This window comes from Lepisosteus platostomus, chromosome 15 (genome assembly GCF_059453375.1).
Source record: "Lepisosteus platostomus isolate fLepPlt1 chromosome 15, fLepPlt1.hap1, whole genome shotgun sequence".
NCBI lineage: Eukaryota > Metazoa > Chordata > Actinopteri > Semionotiformes > Lepisosteidae > Lepisosteus > Lepisosteus platostomus.
Window position 1 is genome coordinate 168,782 of NC_142625.1, and position 22,659 is coordinate 191,440.

The 22,659-nt window shown below is 58.2% G+C and overlaps 12 non-coding genes and 2 pseudogenes across 12 annotated transcripts; all 14 read left to right on the forward strand.

Annotated features, from left to right (window-relative positions):
- Positions 1–5,381: 5,381 nt before the first annotated feature.
- LOC148647236 (U2 spliceosomal RNA) lies at positions 5,382–5,583 on the forward strand (annotated as a pseudogene).
- An 869-nt stretch (positions 5,584–6,452) lies between these two features.
- Positions 6,453–6,643, forward strand: LOC148647237 (U2 spliceosomal RNA). Its single transcript, XR_015927281.1, has one exon. It is a non-coding gene; the product is annotated as a U2 spliceosomal RNA (small nuclear RNA).
- Positions 6,644–7,512: 869 nt separating this feature from the next.
- LOC148647238 (U2 spliceosomal RNA) lies at positions 7,513–7,703 on the forward strand. Its single transcript, XR_015927283.1, has one exon. It is a non-coding gene; the product is annotated as a U2 spliceosomal RNA (small nuclear RNA).
- An 869-nt stretch (positions 7,704–8,572) lies between these two features.
- Positions 8,573–8,763, forward strand: LOC148647239 (U2 spliceosomal RNA). The gene has a single exon (XR_015927284.1). It is a non-coding gene; the product is annotated as a U2 spliceosomal RNA (small nuclear RNA).
- Positions 8,764–9,632: 869 nt separating this feature from the next.
- LOC148647240 (U2 spliceosomal RNA) lies at positions 9,633–9,823 on the forward strand. Its single transcript, XR_015927285.1, has one exon. It is a non-coding gene; the product is annotated as a U2 spliceosomal RNA (small nuclear RNA).
- An 869-nt stretch (positions 9,824–10,692) lies between these two features.
- Positions 10,693–10,883, forward strand: LOC148647241 (U2 spliceosomal RNA). Its single transcript, XR_015927286.1, has one exon. It is a non-coding gene; the product is annotated as a U2 spliceosomal RNA (small nuclear RNA).
- An 869-nt stretch (positions 10,884–11,752) lies between these two features.
- On the forward strand, positions 11,753–11,943 carry LOC148647242 (U2 spliceosomal RNA). The gene has a single exon (XR_015927287.1). It is a non-coding gene; the product is annotated as a U2 spliceosomal RNA (small nuclear RNA).
- Positions 11,944–12,812: 869 nt separating this feature from the next.
- On the forward strand, positions 12,813–13,003 carry LOC148647243 (U2 spliceosomal RNA). The gene has a single exon (XR_015927289.1). It is a non-coding gene; the product is annotated as a U2 spliceosomal RNA (small nuclear RNA).
- An 869-nt stretch (positions 13,004–13,872) lies between these two features.
- On the forward strand, positions 13,873–14,063 carry LOC148647244 (U2 spliceosomal RNA). Its single transcript, XR_015927290.1, has one exon. It is a non-coding gene; the product is annotated as a U2 spliceosomal RNA (small nuclear RNA).
- An 869-nt stretch (positions 14,064–14,932) lies between these two features.
- On the forward strand, positions 14,933–15,123 carry LOC148647245 (U2 spliceosomal RNA). The gene has a single exon (XR_015927291.1). It is a non-coding gene; the product is annotated as a U2 spliceosomal RNA (small nuclear RNA).
- Positions 15,124–15,988: 865 nt separating this feature from the next.
- LOC148647246 (U2 spliceosomal RNA) lies at positions 15,989–16,179 on the forward strand. The gene has a single exon (XR_015927292.1). It is a non-coding gene; the product is annotated as a U2 spliceosomal RNA (small nuclear RNA).
- Positions 16,180–17,048: 869 nt separating this feature from the next.
- Positions 17,049–17,239, forward strand: LOC148647247 (U2 spliceosomal RNA). Its single transcript, XR_015927293.1, has one exon. It is a non-coding gene; the product is annotated as a U2 spliceosomal RNA (small nuclear RNA).
- An 869-nt stretch (positions 17,240–18,108) lies between these two features.
- LOC148647248 (U2 spliceosomal RNA) lies at positions 18,109–18,299 on the forward strand. The gene has a single exon (XR_015927294.1). It is a non-coding gene; the product is annotated as a U2 spliceosomal RNA (small nuclear RNA).
- Positions 18,300–22,267: 3,968 nt separating this feature from the next.
- LOC148647249 (U2 spliceosomal RNA) lies at positions 22,268–22,470 on the forward strand (annotated as a pseudogene).
- Positions 22,471–22,659: the final 189 nt, after the last annotated feature.

Consider the following 22,659-nt stretch of genomic DNA (forward strand, 5'->3'; position numbering starts at 1 on the left):
AGGCGGGCAGGCAAGAGAGAGGGGGAGCAGAGTCCCGCGGCAGGCCTCTGGCTGCAGGGAGGCCGGCGGCTGCGCGGGTCCCGGGCTCCAGAGGAGTCGGCCTGCGCCACTGTGCGCCAGCGGAACGCCCGCGCGTCGGTCCGCGCCTTTGTGGGCATCGCTTCTCGGCCTTTTGGCCTAAGATCTTGTAGTGTGTGGCTTGACCGCAGCTGCAAGACTTCTGTCAGAAGACGAGAAGGGCGACGGAGGAGCGGCTGGAGAGCGGAGAGGAGCGCGGCCATACCCCCTTTTTTTTTTGAGGACCGGAGAACGTTGGATAGGAGCGGATTTGGAGCGAAGCTGGTGGCGGAGCGGTTTCCTGGGATTGGAGCGGAAGGAGCGGAGAGCAGCGGCGGGGCCCGGGCCGGGCCATCTTCGGGATGGCCGAGGCACCGGCCTCCTCCGGGAGGCCAAGAAAAGAACCGAGCCTGAAGTGGACAATTCGCTTTTATTGGAAGGCGAGTTGCGACATGGCCGGTAGGGATATGTTTGTGGAGCGAATTTTGATGGACACCCTGAAGGTAGGGAATATTGAAGTACTATGTGTTCAGGGAAATTGGATGGAAAAGTACTTTGATGTCTCCTTTGTTGATGAGAAGACTTATAAGAAAGTGTCGGCAGATTGTGTAGAGAAACAGGATGGGAAATGGATGCAGGCCTTTGAGTGTATAGGGCTGGCCTCTGATAACACTCGATGGATAATTCTGCATATGTACGATCCGTACCTGTCAGATGACGATGTTACGGCATTCCTAGAAATGCACACCGAGTCGGTTGACAGTATTAAGAGGATTAAGGATAAAAATGGTTACTGGACAGGGAGGAGGCAGTTCCAGGTGACCCTGAAAGAGAATAGAAATTATGAGGGGGGCTTTTCACATCCCCCGGCGTTGTTTGCGTTAGGGGGAAGCCGGGGCTATATGTTTTATCGTAACCAGCCCCCGTTCTGCCGGAGATGTCACGAGGTGGGACATCTGGAACTGGATTGCAAAACCACCCGGTGTACAAGATGTGGCGAGGATGGGCACACTAAGAGGAGCTGCAGAAAGAAGGTATGTTCATTGTGTGGGGAGGACGACCATCTTTATAAGGCCTGTGCGAATAGAGATCTTGCATATGTGGCCGCAAAGAAGGGCTCGGCCTCTGGGATAGTGGTAGATGGGGAGTCAGAAGAGGAAAGGGAAACAGGTTCTGGATGGGAGCTGGGGCGCGGAGAGGCGCGGAAACAAAGAAGAAAGAACCGTAGAAAGGGTATGGTGGCTCAGGATGAGAGGGGAGGTGAAGGACAGGCCCGGAATACGAAGGATCAGGAGAAAGAGGTACCGCAGGGTGCACCTTCGGCAGGAGTGGTGGAGGAGGTACAGGAAGAGCACGTGGAGGTGCAGGTTGAGGAGCAAGTGGAGGTAATAGAGGAACCTGGCAGAATGGAGGAGGCGGGGGTAATTGAGGAACATGTGGATGGAGAGGAAGGGAACACGAACAGGGAGAAAGTCCACCCCAAAAGACAACGGGTGGAGAGTGAGGAAATTGCCACTGCAGAAGGTAAAAAACCTAAAATAAAAGAAGGGGTACCAGCAGAGGAGGACAGTGAAGGCAGTGAACCTGACGAGATCCCCCCTTCGGAAGATCCGAGGCCAGAGGCGGAAGATCAAGCTGACCTCGAGGGGACGGAAGGTTCCCTGCCACCGGGACAGCAGGTGAGGTCATCCCAATTATATGGTATGATTTCTGTACTAAACAGGCCTGGGGAGGACGGGAGCCCTATGGCCTTGTGTCTACCAGACACACCAGGGAGAACGGAAGAAGAGATGGAACAGGAGGACGGGGCGGGGGCCGCCTACCATGGGTCAGGGACATCTGAGAGTCCCGGGTATGGCTTTGGGTCCATAAGCTCCTCGTCGTCGGAATCGGAAGGAATGGATAGCGAGATATTTGATGGTCCGCCATGACTCTCGCCATTGCAACCATTAACGTAAGAGGGTTGAAGAATAGAAGTAAGAGGTTGGCTGTCTTTACGGAGATAGCTGATAGAAAGATTGACGTCTGTTTCCTCCAAGAGGTGCATTTGGCAGGGGATAGGGATGTGGATCAATTCCAGAATGAATGGAAAAAAGGTAGATCATGGTGGAGTGTGGGAGGGGTCCATTCGTCAGGGATAGGTGTCCTTTGTGGTTCCCCTGAATTTGTTGCAAGTGAAACTATGATAATTGTCCCTGGTAGGCTCTTGGTGGTGGATGGTAGATGGAGAGAATTGGCGTTGAGATTGGTGTGCGTGTATGTGCCTGCTGACAGAAGGTTGCAGAGTGAGTTCTTGAAAGATTTAGAGCCCTGCCTCTACACGAACAGAGGTTTGATAGTGGGAGGTGATTTTAATATAGATGTGACGGATGCACAGGGTGGTGGGGTTAATTCACTTTTACAGATTACTAAGGGATTTAAACTAAAGGATGGGTTTCACGGTTTCAAACACTACACGTGGGATAACCAACGAGGTATGCAGAGGCGGTTGGACTATATTTTCCATGGCTTAAGGTTAGAGATCCAGAACAGGACTGTAACTCCTACATGGTTTTCGGACCATGCGTTGTTGGTGTTGACTCTCAAAGGTAAAGAAAACGGCTTTAAAGCCGGCTTCTGGAAACTTAATAGAACAGTGTTAGACGACAAAGAATATCGGATTAGGATCGTGCGCCTATTAGGTCATCTCATAGGAATGCGGGGGAGGTTTAAGACGGAGGTCGGATGGTGGGAGAGCTGCAAGAGGGTTATTGCCAAGGTGACTATCGATTTCTGTGCAGCACGAAGGAGAGCCGAGCGGGAGGAACTGACCAAGCTTCAGCAGGAATTAGAACGGATTTACAGGGAGGCTAACCGGAGTGGGGATTTTGATTTGAGGGCTTCAGCCAGAGTGCGTGCACAGTTGAGGGAACAATGGTTGCGGCGGGCCAAAGATTTTTTGTTTCGTTTGAGGGGCACCCATATGGAGAAAGATGAGCAGTGCTCAGCCCAGTTTTTCAGCAGGGTTAAAGAACAGCAGGAAAAGATCTACATCGAGAAACTGGTGAGGAGTGATGGGAAGGCGGCTGAAGATATCGCAGGCCTGATAGAGTGCGCGTCGGACTACTATAAGGACCTTTTCACTGAGAAGAAGGTGGACGAACAGGTGCGCAGAAGACTGATGGCACAGGTGCGTATCAGAAATTGGGAGGGAAAAGATCTGGACTGTCCTTTAACATCCGAAGAGATAAAGGCGGCCACGCTGGGGTTGCGGAAGGGCACTGTGCCAGGTGTTGACGGTCTGCCTGTGGAGTTTTATATTGCTTTTTGGGAGCAGTTGGAGCCTGTTTTGTTGGGTGTTTTTAAGGAGATTTTAGAACTGGGCGAGTTAAGCCCCACAATGAAGACGGGCATATTGACCCTAATTTATAAAAAGAAGGGTGAGAAGACCAATCTGGATAATTGGAGACCCCTACAGCTATTGTGCACGGACTATAAGATTCTGGCTAGAGTTTTAAGCAGGAGGCTAAGGAGCATTATGGCGTACCTGGTGCGGGAAGATCAGACGTGCGCAGTGGCTGGAAGGCGGATGGATTGGAATCTGCAGCTGATAAGAGACGTCACTGAATGGGTGAGTGACCGAAGACTGCCTTTGATACTCGTAAATCTGGATCAAAACAAGGCTTTTGATAGGGTCCACCACGGGGCTCTGTGGGAGATCCTGGCGAGAATGGGGGTGAGTGCACGGTTCATCGAGTGGATCCGTACTCTGTATAGGTCAGTGGAGACACGCGTCAGCATCAACGGGTGGGTAGGAGGAGGACTCCCGGTGACGTGTGGGGTACGGCAGGGGTGCCCTCTGTCTCCCTTGCTCTATGTCCTTTATATAGAGCCGTTTCTGGAGCGTATAAGGATGGACCAACGAGTAGAAGGAGTTATAGTTCCAGGAAGCAAAGGGAGGCAGGTAAAGGTGATCGCCTACGCTGACGATATCACTCTGTTTCTAAGCTCAGATTCCAGCTTGGCCAGGGTGCTTAGTATAGCACAGGAATTTGAAGAAGGTTTGGGAGCCACGCTGAATAGGAATAAGAGCTCAATCAAGTACTGGGGTACTTGGAGAAGCAGGAGCGACACGGTTGGGGGTCTGACGGTGGTGCAGGAACCCATTAAGATCCTGGGAGTACTGTTTCACCTCGAAGAAGCTGCCCGCCTTAATTGGGTGGCCAAGATGAAGAAGGTGACTCAGAAGTTGGGGCTTTGGCGAAACAGATCCCTGTCCTTCCTCGGGAAGGTGGTCGTGTTAAAGGCGGAGATCATGCCTTTGCTGATCCATCTGGCGGTGGTTTACCCCCTGCCGGCTAGAATGCGCAAAGAGCTGGTTCGTGCCGTGTTCACCTTTGTGTGGGGCGGCAGGTATGAATATATAAGACGATCGGATATGTATAGGCCGGTGGAAGAGGGGGGAAGAGGAGTCCCGGATATCCCCTTAAAACTGGACTGTATTTTTGTTGCCAGCCTCTGTGTGATGTTGCGCGGAGATCCGGCGCACCTTTGTTTTTTCTTTGTTAGGTTATGGTTCTCCCATGCAATGAAACACCTGGTGAACTGGACGAACCTGACGCCCAAGGCCGAGAAATTGCCTTTGCACTACAGGCATGCAGTGCACTGGCTGAAGGTGCACCCGATGGTGAAGAAAGACCTTATCTCTTTGGATCACAGATTGATGTACTGGACGCTGAGACAGGATAGCAGTCTTGCTGTACCGGGGGTGCCCCGAGAAGTCTGGATAAGGACGCAGGCAAAGCCTCTGGATAACAGGCTGTGTGATTTAAACTGGTTGTGCGTGTGGGACAGATTGGCCGTGAGGGAAAAGCTATATAGACACGGCTTAACAAGGCAGATGGGTTGTCCTCGGCAGCAGTGCCACAAGGAGGAGACAGTGAGGCATGCATTCTGGGAGTGTGATTTTGTGCAACAGGTGTGGGGGGAGTGTGCACGTTGGGTGTCTTCTTTTTTCACGACAGAAAGTTTAAATTATTCAATGGTGCTAAAAGGGGTGAAGGGTGTGAGGAAACAGAATGAGAGGTTTTTGGTGTGGCTGCTGATTAGTTTAGTAAAGGCGTATGTGTGGCAAGATAGGAATGAATTGGTGAAGCATGGTGTGCATGGGTCAGTGGGTGCTGTGGTGTGGAAGGTGAGGAATGATATAGGGAATAGAGTGAAGTGGGATGTGCGAAAGTGGGGGTTTGCGGCGGCGAAAGAAAGATGGAAAGAACTGTTTGTGTTAGGGAACTGAGTTAGGTGTAGGGCTGTGAGAGTGAGGTGTGAGTGAGTTCTGATTTTTGATTAGTTTTATATAAAATAAAAAAAAAAAAAAAAAAAAAAAAAAAAAAATCTGTTCTTATCAGTTTAATATCTGATACGTCCCCCATCGGGGGACCACATATTAAACGGATTTTTGGAACAGGGAGCTGGATCAGGAGCTTGCTCCGTCCTCTCCACGCATCGGCCCGGTATTGCAGCGCCTCCGGGAGCGGTGCACCACCTTCTCTCAGCGGTGAAAAGACAGACGTAGGTAGGTAGCTAGCTAGCTAGCTAGCTAGCGAGCGAGCGAGCGAGCGAGCGAGCGAGCAAGCAAGCGGAGTGGACTGGAGCTCCTTCTTCTCGGGTCTCGTCCCTCGTCCCTCGTCCATCTGTGTGTCTCTGTGTTCTGTCTCTCTCTCGCCCTCTCGGTTCCCGTGCTCCCTCTGTGCGCTTTCCCGCGTCTCGACTCTCTGGGCAAGCAGGCCGGCCCCCTTTTCGGCTCCCGTGCGTTTTCCCTCCAAAAAACTTAGGTTTTTCAGCCTTTTCCCAGGGAGGCAGGCGTGGCTTGCTTGCTTGCTTGCTTGCTTGCTTGCTTGTGTGTGTGTCCGTCCCCGTCCCTGCAGGCGGGCCCCTTTCGACAGCTGGGCGTTTTCCCTCCCAAAAACTTAGTATATCCACCTTTTCTTTCTTTTTTTTCGGCAGGCAGGCAGGCAGGCGTGTGTGCGCGCGCGCGCGCGTCCCCGTCCCTCCCTCCCGAGAGAGAGCTGCCCCTTGCCTCTGCCCGCAGGTGCTGGCGCTCGGCTTTCGCTTGCAGCCGGTTGGGCGCAGCTGCTGCCGGTGGGAGGGGCCTAAGCTAAGGAGGCCGGGCGGCTGGCGCCCCCTGCGGCTGCGGTCGTTGTCGGGCCGTTGACAGAAGATCAAAGAGCAGGGCCCCCGCCCGGGACTGGCAGGAAGGCAGGCGGGCAGGCAAGAGAGAGGGGGAGCAGAGTCCCGCGGCAGGCCTCTGGCTGCAGGGAGGCCGGCGGCTGCGCGGGTCCCGGGCTCCAGAGGAGTCGGCCTGCGCCACTGTGCGCCAGCGGAACGCCCGCGCGTCGGTCCGCGCCTTTGTGGGCATCGCTTCTCGGCCTTTTGGCTAAGATCAAGTGTAGTATCTGTTCTTATCAGTTTAATATCTGATACGTCCCCCATCGGGGGACCACATATTAAACGGATTTTTGGAACAGGGAGCTGGATCAGGAGCTTGCTCCGTCCTCTCCACGCATCGGCCCGGTATTGCAGCGCCTCCGGGAGCGGTGCACCACCTTCTCTCAGCGGTGAAAAGACAGACGTAGGTAGGTAGCTAGCTAGCTAGCTAGCGAGCGAGCGAGCGAGCGAGCGAGCGAGCGAGCAAGCAAGCGGAGTGGACTGGAGCTCCTTCTTCTCGGGTCTCGTCCCTCGTCCCTCGTCCATCTGTGTGTCTCTGTGTTCTGTCTCTCTCTCGCCCTCTCGGTTCCCGTGCTCCCTCTGTGCGCTTTCCCGCGTCTCGACTCTCTGGGCAAGCAGGCCGGCCCCCTTTTCGGCTCCCGTGCGTTTTCCCTCCAAAAAACTTAGGTTTTTCAGCCTTTTCCCAGGGAGGCAGGCGTGGCTTGCTTGCTTGCTTGCTTGCTTGCTTGCTTGTGTGTGTGTCCGTCCCCGTCCCTGCAGGCGGGCCCCTTTCGACAGCTGGGCGTTTTCCCTCCCAAAAACTTAGTATATCCACCTTTTCTTTCTTTTTTTTCGGCAGGCAGGCAGGCAGGCGTGTGTGCGCGCGCGCGCGCGTCCCCGTCCCTCCCTCCCGAGAGAGAGCTGCCCCTTGCCTCTGCCCGCAGGTGCTGGCGCTCGGCTTTCGCTTGCAGCCGGTTGGGCGCAGCTGCTGCCGGTGGGAGGGGCCTAAGCTAAGGAGGCCGGGCGGCTGGCGCCCCCTGCGGCTGCGGTCGTTGTCGGGCCGTTGACAGAAGATCAAAGAGCAGGGCCCCCGCCCGGGACTGGCAGGAAGGCAGGCGGGCAGGCAAGAGAGAGGGGGAGCAGAGTCCCGCGGCAGGCCTCTGGCTGCAGGGAGGCCGGCGGCTGCGCGGGTCCCGGGCTCCAGAGGAGTCGGCCTGCGCCACTGTGCGCCAGCGGAACGCCCGCGCGTCGGTCCGCGCCTTTGTGGGCATCGCTTCTCGGCCTTTTGGCTAAGATCAAGTGTAGTATCTGTTCTTATCAGTTTAATATCTGATACGTCCCCCATCGGGGGACCACATATTAAACGGATTTTTGGAACAGGGAGCTGGATCAGGAGCTTGCTCCGTCCTCTCCACGCATCGGCCCGGTATTGCAGCGCCTCCGGGAGCGGTGCACCACCTTCTCTCAGCGGTGAAAAGACAGACGTAGGTAGGTAGCTAGCTAGCTAGCTAGCGAGCGAGCGAGCGAGCGAGCGAGCGAGCGAGCAAGCAAGCGGAGTGGACTGGAGCTCCTTCTTCTCGGGTCTCGTCCCTCGTCCCTCGTCCATCTGTGTGTCTCTGTGTTCTGTCTCTCTCTCGCCCTCTCGGTTCCCGTGCTCCCTCTGTGCGCTTTCCCGCGTCTCGACTCTCTGGGCAAGCAGGCCGGCCCCCTTTTCGGCTCCCGTGCGTTTTCCCTCCAAAAAACTTAGGTTTTTCAGCCTTTTCCCAGGGAGGCAGGCGTGGCTTGCTTGCTTGCTTGCTTGCTTGCTTGCTTGTGTGTGTGTCCGTCCCCGTCCCTGCAGGCGGGCCCCTTTCGACAGCTGGGCGTTTTCCCTCCCAAAAACTTAGTATATCCACCTTTTCTTTCTTTTTTTTCGGCAGGCAGGCAGGCAGGCGTGTGTGCGCGCGCGCGCGCGTCCCCGTCCCTCCCTCCCGAGAGAGAGCTGCCCCTTGCCTCTGCCCGCAGGTGCTGGCGCTCGGCTTTCGCTTGCAGCCGGTTGGGCGCAGCTGCTGCCGGTGGGAGGGGCCTAAGCTAAGGAGGCCGGGCGGCTGGCGCCCCCTGCGGCTGCGGTCGTTGTCGGGCCGTTGACAGAAGATCAAAGAGCAGGGCCCCCGCCCGGGACTGGCAGGAAGGCAGGCGGGCAGGCAAGAGAGAGGGGGAGCAGAGTCCCGCGGCAGGCCTCTGGCTGCAGGGAGGCCGGCGGCTGCGCGGGTCCCGGGCTCCAGAGGAGTCGGCCTGCGCCACTGTGCGCCAGCGGAACGCCCGCGCGTCGGTCCGCGCCTTTGTGGGCATCGCTTCTCGGCCTTTTGGCTAAGATCAAGTGTAGTATCTGTTCTTATCAGTTTAATATCTGATACGTCCCCCATCGGGGGACCACATATTAAACGGATTTTTGGAACAGGGAGCTGGATCAGGAGCTTGCTCCGTCCTCTCCACGCATCGGCCCGGTATTGCAGCGCCTCCGGGAGCGGTGCACCACCTTCTCTCAGCGGTGAAAAGACAGACGTAGGTAGGTAGCTAGCTAGCTAGCTAGCTAGCGAGCGAGCGAGCGAGCGAGCGAGCGAGCAAGCAAGCGGAGTGGACTGGAGCTCCTTCTTCTCGGGTCTCGTCCCTCGTCCCTCGTCCATCTGTGTGTCTCTGTGTTCTGTCTCTCTCTCGCCCTCTCGGTTCCCGTGCTCCCTCTGTGCGCTTTCCCGCGTCTCGACTCTCTGGGCAAGCAGGCCGGCCCCCTTTTCGGCTCCCGTGCGTTTTCCCTCCAAAAAACTTAGGTTTTTCAGCCTTTTCCCAGGGAGGCAGGCGTGGCTTGCTTGCTTGCTTGCTTGCTTGCTTGCTTGTGTGTGTGTCCGTCCCCGTCCCTGCAGGCGGGCCCCTTTCGACAGCTGGGCGTTTTCCCTCCCAAAAACTTAGTATATCCACCTTTTCTTTCTTTTTTTTCGGCAGGCAGGCAGGCAGGCGTGTGTGCGCGCGCGCGCGCGTCCCCGTCCCTCCCTCCCGAGAGAGAGCTGCCCCTTGCCTCTGCCCGCAGGTGCTGGCGCTCGGCTTTCGCTTGCAGCCGGTTGGGCGCAGCTGCTGCCGGTGGGAGGGGCCTAAGCTAAGGAGGCCGGGCGGCTGGCGCCCCCTGCGGCTGCGGTCGTTGTCGGGCCGTTGACAGAAGATCAAAGAGCAGGGCCCCCGCCCGGGACTGGCAGGAAGGCAGGCGGGCAGGCAAGAGAGAGGGGGAGCAGAGTCCCGCGGCAGGCCTCTGGCTGCAGGGAGGCCGGCGGCTGCGCGGGTCCCGGGCTCCAGAGGAGTCGGCCTGCGCCACTGTGCGCCAGCGGAACGCCCGCGCGTCGGTCCGCGCCTTTGTGGGCATCGCTTCTCGGCCTTTTGGCTAAGATCAAGTGTAGTATCTGTTCTTATCAGTTTAATATCTGATACGTCCCCCATCGGGGGACCACATATTAAACGGATTTTTGGAACAGGGAGCTGGATCAGGAGCTTGCTCCGTCCTCTCCACGCATCGGCCCGGTATTGCAGCGCCTCCGGGAGCGGTGCACCACCTTCTCTCAGCGGTGAAAAGACAGACGTAGGTAGGTAGCTAGCTAGCTAGCTAGCTAGCGAGCGAGCGAGCGAGCGAGCGAGCGAGCAAGCAAGCGGAGTGGACTGGAGCTCCTTCTTCTCGGGTCTCGTCCCTCGTCCCTCGTCCATCTGTGTGTCTCTGTGTTCTGTCTCTCTCTCGCCCTCTCGGTTCCCGTGCTCCCTCTGTGCGCTTTCCCGCGTCTCGACTCTCTGGGCAAGCAGGCCGGCCCCCTTTTCGGCTCCCGTGCGTTTTCCCTCCAAAAAACTTAGGTTTTTCAGCCTTTTCCCAGGGAGGCAGGCGTGGCTTGCTTGCTTGCTTGCTTGCTTGCTTGCTTGTGTGTGTGTCCGTCCCCGTCCCTGCAGGCGGGCCCCTTTCGACAGCTGGGCGTTTTCCCTCCCAAAAACTTAGTATATCCACCTTTTCTTTCTTTTTTTTCGGCAGGCAGGCAGGCAGGCGTGTGTGCGCGCGCGCGCGCGTCCCCGTCCCTCCCTCCCGAGAGAGAGCTGCCCCTTGCCTCTGCCCGCAGGTGCTGGCGCTCGGCTTTCGCTTGCAGCCGGTTGGGCGCAGCTGCTGCCGGTGGGAGGGGCCTAAGCTAAGGAGGCCGGGCGGCTGGCGCCCCCTGCGGCTGCGGTCGTTGTCGGGCCGTTGACAGAAGATCAAAGAGCAGGGCCCCCGCCCGGGACTGGCAGGAAGGCAGGCGGGCAGGCAAGAGAGAGGGGGAGCAGAGTCCCGCGGCAGGCCTCTGGCTGCAGGGAGGCCGGCGGCTGCGCGGGTCCCGGGCTCCAGAGGAGTCGGCCTGCGCCACTGTGCGCCAGCGGAACGCCCGCGCGTCGGTCCGCGCCTTTGTGGGCATCGCTTCTCGGCCTTTTGGCTAAGATCAAGTGTAGTATCTGTTCTTATCAGTTTAATATCTGATACGTCCCCCATCGGGGGACCACATATTAAACGGATTTTTGGAACAGGGAGCTGGATCAGGAGCTTGCTCCGTCCTCTCCACGCATCGGCCCGGTATTGCAGCGCCTCCGGGAGCGGTGCACCACCTTCTCTCAGCGGTGAAAAGACAGACGTAGGTAGGTAGCTAGCTAGCTAGCTAGCTAGCGAGCGAGCGAGCGAGCGAGCGAGCGAGCAAGCAAGCGGAGTGGACTGGAGCTCCTTCTTCTCGGGTCTCGTCCCTCGTCCCTCGTCCATCTGTGTGTCTCTGTGTTCTGTCTCTCTCTCGCCCTCTCGGTTCCCGTGCTCCCTCTGTGCGCTTTCCCGCGTCTCGACTCTCTGGGCAAGCAGGCCGGCCCCCTTTTCGGCTCCCGTGCGTTTTCCCTCCAAAAAACTTAGGTTTTTCAGCCTTTTCCCAGGGAGGCAGGCGTGGCTTGCTTGCTTGCTTGCTTGCTTGCTTGCTTGTGTGTGTGTCCGTCCCCGTCCCTGCAGGCGGGCCCCTTTCGACAGCTGGGCGTTTTCCCTCCCAAAAACTTAGTATATCCACCTTTTCTTTCTTTTTTTTCGGCAGGCAGGCAGGCAGGCGTGTGTGCGCGCGCGCGCGCGTCCCCGTCCCTCCCTCCCGAGAGAGAGCTGCCCCTTGCCTCTGCCCGCAGGTGCTGGCGCTCGGCTTTCGCTTGCAGCCGGTTGGGCGCAGCTGCTGCCGGTGGGAGGGGCCTAAGCTAAGGAGGCCGGGCGGCTGGCGCCCCCTGCGGCTGCGGTCGTTGTCGGGCCGTTGACAGAAGATCAAAGAGCAGGGCCCCCGCCCGGGACTGGCAGGAAGGCAGGCGGGCAGGCAAGAGAGAGGGGGAGCAGAGTCCCGCGGCAGGCCTCTGGCTGCAGGGAGGCCGGCGGCTGCGCGGGTCCCGGGCTCCAGAGGAGTCGGCCTGCGCCACTGTGCGCCAGCGGAACGCCCGCGCGTCGGTCCGCGCCTTTGTGGGCATCGCTTCTCGGCCTTTTGGCTAAGATCAAGTGTAGTATCTGTTCTTATCAGTTTAATATCTGATACGTCCCCCATCGGGGGACCACATATTAAACGGATTTTTGGAACAGGGAGCTGGATCAGGAGCTTGCTCCGTCCTCTCCACGCATCGGCCCGGTATTGCAGCGCCTCCGGGAGCGGTGCACCACCTTCTCTCAGCGGTGAAAAGACAGACGTAGGTAGGTAGCTAGCTAGCTAGCTAGCTAGCGAGCGAGCGAGCGAGCGAGCGAGCGAGCAAGCAAGCGGAGTGGACTGGAGCTCCTTCTTCTCGGGTCTCGTCCCTCGTCCCTCGTCCATCTGTGTGTCTCTGTGTTCTGTCTCTCTCTCGCCCTCTCGGTTCCCGTGCTCCCTCTGTGCGCTTTCCCGCGTCTCGACTCTCTGGGCAAGCAGGCCGGCCCCCTTTTCGGCTCCCGTGCGTTTTCCCTCCAAAAAACTTAGGTTTTTCAGCCTTTTCCCAGGGAGGCAGGCGTGGCTTGCTTGCTTGCTTGCTTGCTTGCTTGCTTGTGTGTGTGTCCGTCCCCGTCCCTGCAGGCGGGCCCCTTTCGACAGCTGGGCGTTTTCCCTCCCAAAAACTTAGTATATCCACCTTTTCTTTCTTTTTTTTCGGCAGGCAGGCAGGCAGGCGTGTGTGCGCGCGCGCGCGCGTCCCCGTCCCTCCCTCCCGAGAGAGAGCTGCCCCTTGCCTCTGCCCGCAGGTGCTGGCGCTCGGCTTTCGCTTGCAGCCGGTTGGGCGCAGCTGCTGCCGGTGGGAGGGGCCTAAGCTAAGGAGGCCGGGCGGCTGGCGCCCCCTGCGGCTGCGGTCGTTGTCGGGCCGTTGACAGAAGATCAAAGAGCAGGGCCCCCGCCCGGGACTGGCAGGAAGGCAGGCGGGCAGGCAAGAGAGAGGGGGAGCAGAGTCCCGCGGCAGGCCTCTGGCTGCAGGGAGGCCGGCGGCTGCGCGGGTCCCGGGCTCCAGAGGAGTCGGCCTGCGCCACTGTGCGCCAGCGGAACGCCCGCGCGTCGGTCCGCGCCTTTGTGGGCATCGCTTCTCGGCCTTTTGGCTAAGATCAAGTGTAGTATCTGTTCTTATCAGTTTAATATCTGATACGTCCCCCATCGGGGGACCACATATTAAACGGATTTTTGGAACAGGGAGCTGGATCAGGAGCTTGCTCCGTCCTCTCCACGCATCGGCCCGGTATTGCAGCGCCTCCGGGAGCGGTGCACCACCTTCTCTCAGCGGTGAAAAGACAGACGTAGGTAGGTAGCTAGCTAGCTAGCTAGCTAGCGAGCGAGCGAGCGAGCGAGCGAGCGAGCAAGCAAGCGGAGTGGACTGGAGCTCCTTCTTCTCGGGTCTCGTCCCTCGTCCCTCGTCCATCTGTGTGTCTCTGTGTTCTGTCTCTCTCTCGCCCTCTCGGTTCCCGTGCTCCCTCTGTGCGCTTTCCCGCGTCTCGACTCTCTGGGCAAGCAGGCCGGCCCCCTTTTCGGCTCCCGTGCGTTTTCCCTCCAAAAAACTTAGGTTTTTCAGCCTTTTCCCAGGGAGGCAGGCGTGGCTTGCTTGCTTGCTTGCTTGCTTGCTTGCTTGTGTGTGTGTCCGTCCCCGTCCCTGCAGGCGGGCCCCTTTCGACAGCTGGGCGTTTTCCCTCCCAAAAACTTAGTATATCCACCTTTTCTTTCTTTTTTTTCGGCAGGCAGGCAGGCAGGCGTGTGTGCGCGCGCGCGCGCGTCCCCGTCCCTCCCTCCCGAGAGAGAGCTGCCCCTTGCCTCTGCCCGCAGGTGCTGGCGCTCGGCTTTCGCTTGCAGCCGGTTGGGCGCAGCTGCTGCCGGTGGGAGGGGCCTAAGCTAAGGAGGCCGGGCGGCTGGCGCCCCCTGCGGCTGCGGTCGTTGTCGGGCCGTTGACAGAAGATCAAAGAGCAGGGCCCCCGCCCGGGACTGGCAGGAAGGCAGGCGGGCAGGCAAGAGAGAGGGGGAGCAGAGTCCCGCGGCAGGCCTCTGGCTGCAGGGAGGCCGGCGGCTGCGCGGGTCCCGGGCTCCAGAGGAGTCGGCCTGCGCCACTGTGCGCCAGCGGAACGCCCGCGCGTCGGTCCGCGCCTTTGTGGGCATCGCTTCTCGGCCTTTTGGCTAAGATCAAGTGTAGTATCTGTTCTTATCAGTTTAATATCTGATACGTCCCCCATCGGGGGACCACATATTAAACGGATTTTTGGAACAGGGAGCTGGATCAGGAGCTTGCTCCGTCCTCTCCACGCATCGGCCCGGTATTGCAGCGCCTCCGGGAGCGGTGCACCACCTTCTCTCAGCGGTGAAAAGACAGACGTAGGTAGGTAGCTAGCTAGCTAGCTAGCTAGCGAGCGAGCGAGCGAGCGAGCGAGCGAGCAAGCAAGCGGAGTGGACTGGAGCTCCTTCTTCTCGGGTCTCGTCCCTCGTCCCTCGTCCATCTGTGTGTCTCTGTGTTCTGTCTCTCTCTCGCCCTCTCGGTTCCCGTGCTCCCTCTGTGCGCTTTCCCGCGTCTCGACTCTCTGGGCAAGCAGGCCGGCCCCCTTTTCGGCTCCCGTGCGTTTTCCCTCCAAAAAACTTAGGTTTTTCAGCCTTTTCCCAGGGAGGCAGGCGTGGCTTGCTTGCTTGCTTGCTTGCTTGCTTGCTTGTGTGTGTGTCCGTCCCCGTCCCTGCAGGCGGGCCCCTTTCGACAGCTGGGCGTTTTCCCTCCCAAAAACTTAGTATATCCACCTTTTCTTTCTTTTTTTTCGGCAGGCAGGCAGGCAGGCGTGTGTGCGCGCGCGCGCGCGTCCCCGTCCCTCCCTCCCGAGAGAGAGCTGCCCCTTGCCTCTGCCCGCAGGTGCTGGCGCTCGGCTTTCGCTTGCAGCCGGTTGGGCGCAGCTGCTGCCGGTGGGAGGGGCCTAAGCTAAGGAGGCCGGGCGGCTGGCGCCCCCTGCGGCTGCGGTCGTTGTCGGGCCGTTGACAGAAGATCAAAGAGCAGGGCCCCCGCCCGGGACTGGCAGGAAGGCAGGCGGGCAGGCAAGAGAGAGGGGGAGCAGAGTCCCGCGGCAGGCCTCTGGCTGCAGGGAGGCCGGCGGCTGCGCGGGTCCCGGGCTCCAGAGGAGTCGGCCTGCGCCACTGTGCGCCAGCGGAACGCCCGCGCGTCGGTCCGCGCCTTTGTGGGCATCGCTTCTCGGCCTTTTGGCTAAGATCAAGTGTAGTATCTGTTCTTATCAGTTTAATATCTGATACGTCCCCCATCGGGGGACCACATATTAAACGGATTTTTGGAACAGGGAGCTGGATCAGGAGCTTGCTCCGTCCTCTCCACGCATCGGCCCGGTATTGCAGCGCCTCCGGGAGCGGTGCACCACCTTCTCTCAGCGGTGAAAAGACAGACGTAGGTAGGTAGCTAGCTAGCTAGCTAGCGAGCGAGCGAGCGAGCGAGCGAGCGAGCAAGCAAGCGGAGTGGACTGGAGCTCCTTCTTCTCGGGTCTCGTCCCTCGTCCCTCGTCCATCTGTGTGTCTCTGTGTTCTGTCTCTCTCTCGCCCTCTCGGTTCCCGTGCTCCCTCTGTGCGCTTTCCCGCGTCTCGACTCTCTGGGCAAGCAGGCCGGCCCCCTTTTCGGCTCCCGTGCGTTTTCCCTCCAAAAAACTTAGGTTTTTCAGCCTTTTCCCAGGGAGGCAGGCGTGGCTTGCTTGCTTGCTTGCTTGCTTGCTTGCTTGTGTGTGTGTCCGTCCCCGTCCCTGCAGGCGGGCCCCTTTCGACAGCTGGGCGTTTTCCCTCCCAAAAACTTAGTATATCCACCTTTTCTTTCTTTTTTTTCGGCAGGCAGGCAGGCAGGCGTGTGTGCGCGCGCGCGCGCGTCCCCGTCCCTCCCTCCCGAGAGAGAGCTGCCCCTTGCCTCTGCCCGCAGGTGCTGGCGCTCGGCTTTCGCTTGCAGCCGGTTGGGCGCAGCTGCTGCCGGTGGGAGGGGCCTAAGCTAAGGAGGCCGGGCGGCTGGCGCCCCCTGCGGCTGCGGTCGTTGTCGGGCCGTTGACAGAAGATCAAAGAGCAGGGCCCCCGCCCGGGACTGGCAGGAAGGCAGGCGGGCAGGCAAGAGAGAGGGGGAGCAGAGTCCCGCGGCAGGCCTCTGGCTGCAGGGAGGCCGGCGGCTGCGCGGGTCCCGGGCTCCAGAGGAGTCGGCCTGCGCCACTGTGCGCCAGCGGAACGCCCGCGCGTCGGTCCGCGCCTTTGTGGGCATCGCTTCTCGGCCTTTTGGCTAAGATCAAGTGTAGTATCTGTTCTTATCAGTTTAATATCTGATACGTCCCCCATCGGGGGACCACATATTAAACGGATTTTTGGAACAGGGAGCTGGATCAGGAGCTTGCTCCGTCCTCTCCACGCATCGGCCCGGTATTGCAGCGCCTCCGGGAGCGGTGCACCACCTTCTCTCAGCGGTGAAAAGACAGACGTAGGTAGGTAGCTAGCTAGCTAGCTAGCTAGCGAGCGAGCGAGCGAGCGAGCGAGCGAGCAAGCAAGCGGAGTGGACTGGAGCTCCTTCTTCTCGGGTCTCGTCCCTCGTCCCTCGTCCATCTGTGTGTCTCTGTGTTCTGTCTCTCTCTCGCCCTCTCGGTTCCCGTGCTCCCTCTGTGCGCTTTCCCGCGTCTCGACTCTCTGGGCAAGCAGGCCGGCCCCCTTTTCGGCTCCCGTGCGTTTTCCCTCCAAAAAACTTAGGTTTTTCAGCCTTTTCCCAGGGAGGCAGGCGTGGCTTGCTTGCTTGCTTGCTTGCTTGCTTGCTTGTGTGTGTGTCCGTCCCCGTCCCTGCAGGCGGGCCCCTTTCGACAGCTGGGCGTTTTCCCTCCCAAAAACTTAGTATATCCACCTTTTCTTTCTTTTTTTTCGGCAGGCAGGCAGGCAGGCGTGTGTGCGCGCGCGCGCGCGTCCCCGTCCCTCCCTCCCGAGAGAGAGCTGCCCCTTGCCTCTGCCCGCAGGTGCTGGCGCTCGGCTTTCGCTTGCAGCCGGTTGGGCGCAGCTGCTGCCGGTGGGAGGGGCCTAAGCTAAGGAGGCCGGGCGGCTGGCGCCCCCTGCGGCTGCGGTCGTTGTCGGGCCGTTGACAGAAGATCAAAGAGCAGGGCCCCCGCCCGGGACTGGCAGGAAGGCAGGCGGGCAGGCAAGAGAGAGGGGGAGCAGAGTCCCGCGGCAGGCCTCTGGCTGCAGGGAGGCCGGCGGCTGCGCGGGTCCCGGGCTCCAGAGGAGTCGGCCTGCGCCACTGTGCGCCAGCGGAACGCCCGCGCGTCGGTCCGCGCCTTTGTGGGCATCGCTTCTCGGCCTTTTGGCTAAGATCAAGTGTAGTATCTGTTCTTATCAGTTTAATATCTGATACGTCCCCCATCGGGGGACCACATATTAAACGGATTTTTGGAACAGGGAGCTGGATCAGGAGCTTGCTCCGTCCTCTCCACGCATCGGCCCGGTATTGCAGCGCCTCCGGGAGCGGTGCACCACCTTCTCTCAGCGGTGAAAAGACAGACGTAGGTAGGTAGCTAGCTAGCTAGCTAGCTAGCGAGCGAGCGAGCGAGCGAGCGAGCGAGCAAGCAAGCGGAGTGGACTGGAGCTCCTTCTTCTCGGGTCTCGTCCCTCGTCCCTCGTCCATCTGTGTGTCTCTGTGTTCTGTCTCTCTCTCGCCCTCTCGGTTCCCGTGCTCCCTCTGTGCGCTTTCCCGCGTCTCGACTCTCTGGGCAAGCAGGCCGGCCCCCTTTTCGGCTCCCGTGCGTTTTCCCTCCAAAAAACTTAGGTTTTTCAGCCTTTTCCCAGGGAGGCAGGCGTGGCTTGCTTGCTTGCTTGCTTGCTTGCTTGCTTGTGTGTGTGTCCGTCCCCGTCCCTGCAGGCGGGCCCCTTTCGACAGCTGGGCGTTTTCCCTCCCAAAAACTTAGTATATCCACCTTTTCTTTCTTTTTTTTCGGCAGGCAGGCAGGCAGGCGTGTGTGCGCGCGCGCGCGCGTCCCCGTCCCTCCCTCCCGAGAGAGAGCTGCCCCTTGCCTCTGCCCGCAGGTGCTGGCGCTCGGCTTTCGCTTGCAGCCGGTTGGGCGCAGCTGCTGCCGGTGGGAGGGGCCTAAGCTAAGGAGGCCGGGCGGCTGGCGCCCCCTGCGGCTGCGGTCGTTGTCGGGCCGTTGACAGAAGATCAAAGAGCAGGGCCCCCGCCCGGGACTGGCAGGAAGGCAGGCGGGCAGGCAAGAGAGAGGGGGAGCAGAGTCCCGCGGCAGGCCTCTGGCTGCAGGGAGGCCGGCGGCTGCGCGGGTCCCGGGCTCCAGAGGAGTCGGCCTGCGCCACTGTGCGCCAGCGGAACGCCCGCGCGTCGGTCCGCGCCTTTGTGGGCATCGCTTCTCGGCCTTTTGGCTAAGATCAAGTGTAGTATCTGTTCTTATCAGTTTAATATCTGATACGTCCCCCATCGGGGGACCACATATTAAACGGATTTTTGGAACAGGGAGCTGGATCAGGAGCTTGCTCCGTCCTCTCCACGCATCGGCCCGGTATTGCAGCGCCTCCGGGAGCGGTGCACCACCTTCTCTCAGCGGTGAAAAGACAGACGTAGGTAGGTAGCTAGCTAGCTAGCTAGCTAGCGAGCGAGCGAGCGAGCGAGCGAGCGAGCAAGCAAGCGGAGTGGACTGGAGCTCCTTCTTCTCGGGTCTCGTCCCTCGTCCCTCGTCCATCTGTGTGTCTCTGTGTTCTGTCTCTCTCTCGCCCTCTCGGTTCCCGTGCTCCCTCTGTGCGCTTTCCCGCGTCTCGACTCTCTGGGCAAGCAGGCCGGCCCCCTTTTCGGCTCCCGTGCGTTTTCCCTCCAAAAAACTTAGGTTTTTCAGCCTTTTCCCAGGGAGGCAGGCGTGGCTTGCTTGCTTGCTTGCTTGCTTGCTTGCTTGTGTGTGTGTCCGTCCCCGTCCCTGCAGGCGGGCCCCTTTCGACAGCTGGGCGTTTTCCCTCCCAAAAACTTAGTATATCCACCTTTTCTTTCTTTTTTTTCGGCAGGCAGGCAGGCAGGCGTGTGTGCGCGCGCGCGCGCGTCCCCGTCCCTCCCTCCCGAGAGAGAGCTGCCCCTTGCCTCTGCCCGCAGGTGCTGGCGCTCGGCTTTCGCTTGCAGCCGGTTGGGCGCAGCTGCTGCCGGTGGGAGGGGCCTAAGCTAAGGAGGCCGGGCGGCTGGCGCCCCCTGCGGCTGCGGTCGTTGTCGGGCCGTTGACAGAAGATCAAAGAGCAGGGCCCCCGCCCGGGACTGGCAGGAAGGCAGGCGGGCAGGCAAGAGAGAGGGGGAGCAGAGTCCCGCGGCAGGCCTCTGGCTGCAGGGAGGCCGGCGGCTGCGCGGGTCCCGGGCTCCAGAGGAGTCGGCCTGCGCCACTGTGCGCCAGCGGAACGCCCGCGCGTCGGTCCGCGCCTTTGTGGGCATCGCTTCTCGGCCTTTTGGCTAAGATCGAGGTTTAAGCCGGCAAGCCCGCAATTCCGAGATCTTAGTCAGGGGGTCGGGAAGGCGGCGGGAGGAGCTGGAAGGATCGGAAGGAGTGAAGGTCTGAGCGTGGAACGTGGGATTGAGAAGATCGACGGCGTTGACGAGGAGGAGTGCAGAACGGCGCAGAGTTGGACGGTGGTGGAGGCAGTTACCTGGAGGCCGTGGAAGGAGTTGGGGCAGCGGCTTGTTGGCGTTCGGCTGGAACGATGGCGGGATCCCTTGGGCTGAGGAAGGAGCGGAGGAAGAACTCCCTTCGCTTCGTGTTGCGAGGACGAGAAGGCCTGGGAACATGGAACAGAGGGAAGTTCAAGGATTTAATTTTGAAACGTTTTTTGAATGTACAGATGTCTGACTTAGTTTGTTTGCAAGATTTTTGTGAGCGGGGGATTTTTGATTTGACTTTGATTTCTGAGTCACTGGTTTGGGAACTTTGGGAGTTGATACAAGCACGAAAGGAGGAGGCGCCATTGAGCCTCTTCAAAGTAGAACCGTGGTTTGCGGGGAACTTGAAAGGTATGACTGTTTTTGTGTTGGACCCTTTCGTTTCAGAGGAGGACATAGAGGGGTTTTTGGGGAAGCATGTGACACTGTATGGAAGAGGGAAGAAAGAACGAGATGAAGAAGGTGTGTGGACTGGGAAGCGGCGATATTGGATGAGTCTGCGTCAGTGTCCGGCGGCTGAGGAGGGGGTGCTTCACCCCCCGGCGTTTTTCGAAATAGGCTCGGACGGGGCATACCTGTCTTATCCGGGCCAGCCCCGGGTGTGTTGGAAATGTTTTGAACTGGGACATTATGCGAAGCAATGTGGAACTATGAACTGTGGTCAGTGTGGATCACGAAGGCACGGGACAAAGGATTGTGTACGATGTTTTGTATGTGGGGAATGGGGTCATCTGCAGAGGGTTTGTTTGAGGGGAAGGGGAAAAGTCTTTGTACAGGAAGTTGGTGTGAAGGAACAAAAGGGGGCAGAAGAGGTAGGGGGAGGTGTGATAGTTGGGGACGGGGAGGTGAGTGTGCATGATATGAGTGAGGTGTGCGTGGAGGTCAGGGAATTAGATAGGGAGGGAACGGGTGGGGGTGCCGAGGGAGGTAGTTGTGAGAGTGTGGTAAAGGGAATGGATAGTGTACAAGAGGAGATGTTGAAGGTAGAGGATAAAGTTACAGGGGAAGGTGTGGGGAGTTTGAGGGTAAACGGAATGCGACCAGCTGAAGAGTGTCAATTGAGTGTAGGGCCAAGCGTAGCTGAAACAATAAGTAGTGTTTCTAAAGAGGGTGGAAGTGGGAACATTGTGGGGTTAAAGCGTGAATCAGGGGAAGGGGCGAAGGATTGTGTGCATGTGGAGACGTTGAAAGGGGAGGTAATGGAAAGTTTGAATGTGGGAGAAGGTGTGGGGTGTACAGTGGAGAAGGTTAAAAAAGAAACTGGGAAAAACAAGGAGGGCGAGGGAGGTAAGAGTAAGTTGGCGGGGGAGGAGATGAAAGATGGTGTGCATGTGGAGACGCCGAAGGAAGAGGTAATGGAAAGTTTGAATGTGGGAGAAGATGTGGGGTGTACGGAGGAGAAGGTTAAAAAAGAAACCGGGAAAAACAAGGAGGGCGAGGGAGGTAAGAGTAAGTTGGCGGGGGAGGAGATGAAAGATGGTGTGCATGTGGAGACGCCGATGGAAGAGGTAATGGAAAGTTTGAATGTGGGAGAAGGTGTGGGGTGTACGGAGGAGAAGGTTAAAAAAGAAACCGGAAAAAACAAGGAAGGTGTGGCATCAAGAGGTGGAGAGCGGATTAAGGATGGAATGAGCAAAGAACGAGTGGAGGGTGCCGAGGGAGGTAAGGGTAAATTGGCGGGGGAGAGAACGGGCTGTATACAAGAGGAGATGTTGAAGGTAGAGGATAAGGGGAAGATGAGCGTAGGTGAAGGGGAGGGGAATATGAGGGTAAAGGAGAAACGAATAGTAAAAGCAGGTGTGGTAGGTAAGGCGGAATTAGTGGAGGGGGTGAAGAATGGTGTGCATGTGGAGACGTTGAAAGGAGAGGTAGTGGAAAGTCTGAAGGTAGGAGAAGTGGTGGGGAGTATAAAAGGGAAAGTTAAAAAAGAAATGGGGAAAAACAAGGAAGGGGCAATATCAGGAGGTGGAGAGGTGATTAAAGATCGAATGAGTAAAGAACGAGTGGAGAGGTGTCAGCAGAGACCTAAAGTGGAGGGTGTGAGAGGAGTAGCCTCAAAAGTAAGTGTGAAGGGAAGTAGTAGTGACATTAGAGATAAGGGAATGCTTACTTGGGAGTTTACGGATAGCGATGTGGAGAGGGAGCATGAGGAGGATGTTAAACAGTGTGAAAAGGAGTGGAAGAAGGAAGGGTATACTGAAGGGTTGGTGAGGATACCGTTAACGTGCATTTCGTGGGACGTAACACCTGGACCGAAGGTAAAAGAAATTGAGCTGAATGAGGAGAATTTTCCACCCTTAGGGTCTGCAGAGGCCATGAGGGGGAAAAAGAGTACGAAAAAGAAATCTGATTCAGGGGTGAGTGTTGAGAAAGGTGAATGTAAAAGTAAGTGTGTAAGTGGAGGAGGGGGTGTCCAGAAACAATGTCCAGAGATCAAGGACATTCAGTGTAAAGTGTGGGAGGAGACTAGTCTCCACCCTGAATGGCAGAGAGTGGTGATGGCTAAATGGAAGAAATGTTTGGCTACAATAAGTGAAGTGGAACGACGGTTTCCAGAGAGTCGTATTGAGCTAATAAAGGATGGGGATATTCCAGTGAAGTTTCGGATAGGTGGGAAGACAGCGAAGGAGTGCGCCCAGACAGCGAGAGAGCTGCATAAAGCATTAACTATAAGTTTAGATTTTGATCGGCGGTAATTTTTGTTATGATGGAAGCATTTAGGTGGTGAAGAGTGTGGGATGATCTGAGAATAGAGAACAGTTCATTTGAATAAGGGGTGGGATTATGATAATGAATGGTTTTTGTGAAGTTTGGGGTTTTTGTTGGGAAGTTTGGTTTCAAGGTTTTGGGTTTTTGTTTAATGAATTGTGGTTTGATGTATTTTGTATTTTTGTAATAAAAAAAAAAAAAAAAAAAAAAAAAAAATCTGTTCTTATCAGTTTAATATCTGATACGTCCCCCATCGGGGGACCACATATTAAACGGATTTTTGGAACAGGGAGCTGGATCAGGAGCTTGCTCCGTCCTCTCCACGCATCGGCCCGGTATTGCAGCGCCTCCGGGAGCGGTGCACCACCTTCTCTCAGCGGTGAAAAGACAGACGTAGGTAGGTAGCTAGCTAGCTAGCTAGCTAGCGAGCGAGCGAGCGAGCGAGCGAGCGAGCAAGCAAGCGGAGTGGACTGGAGCTCCTTCTTCTCGGGTCTCGTCCCTCGTCCCTCGTCCATCTGTGTGTCTCTGTGTTCTGTCTCTCTCTCGCCCTCTCGGTTC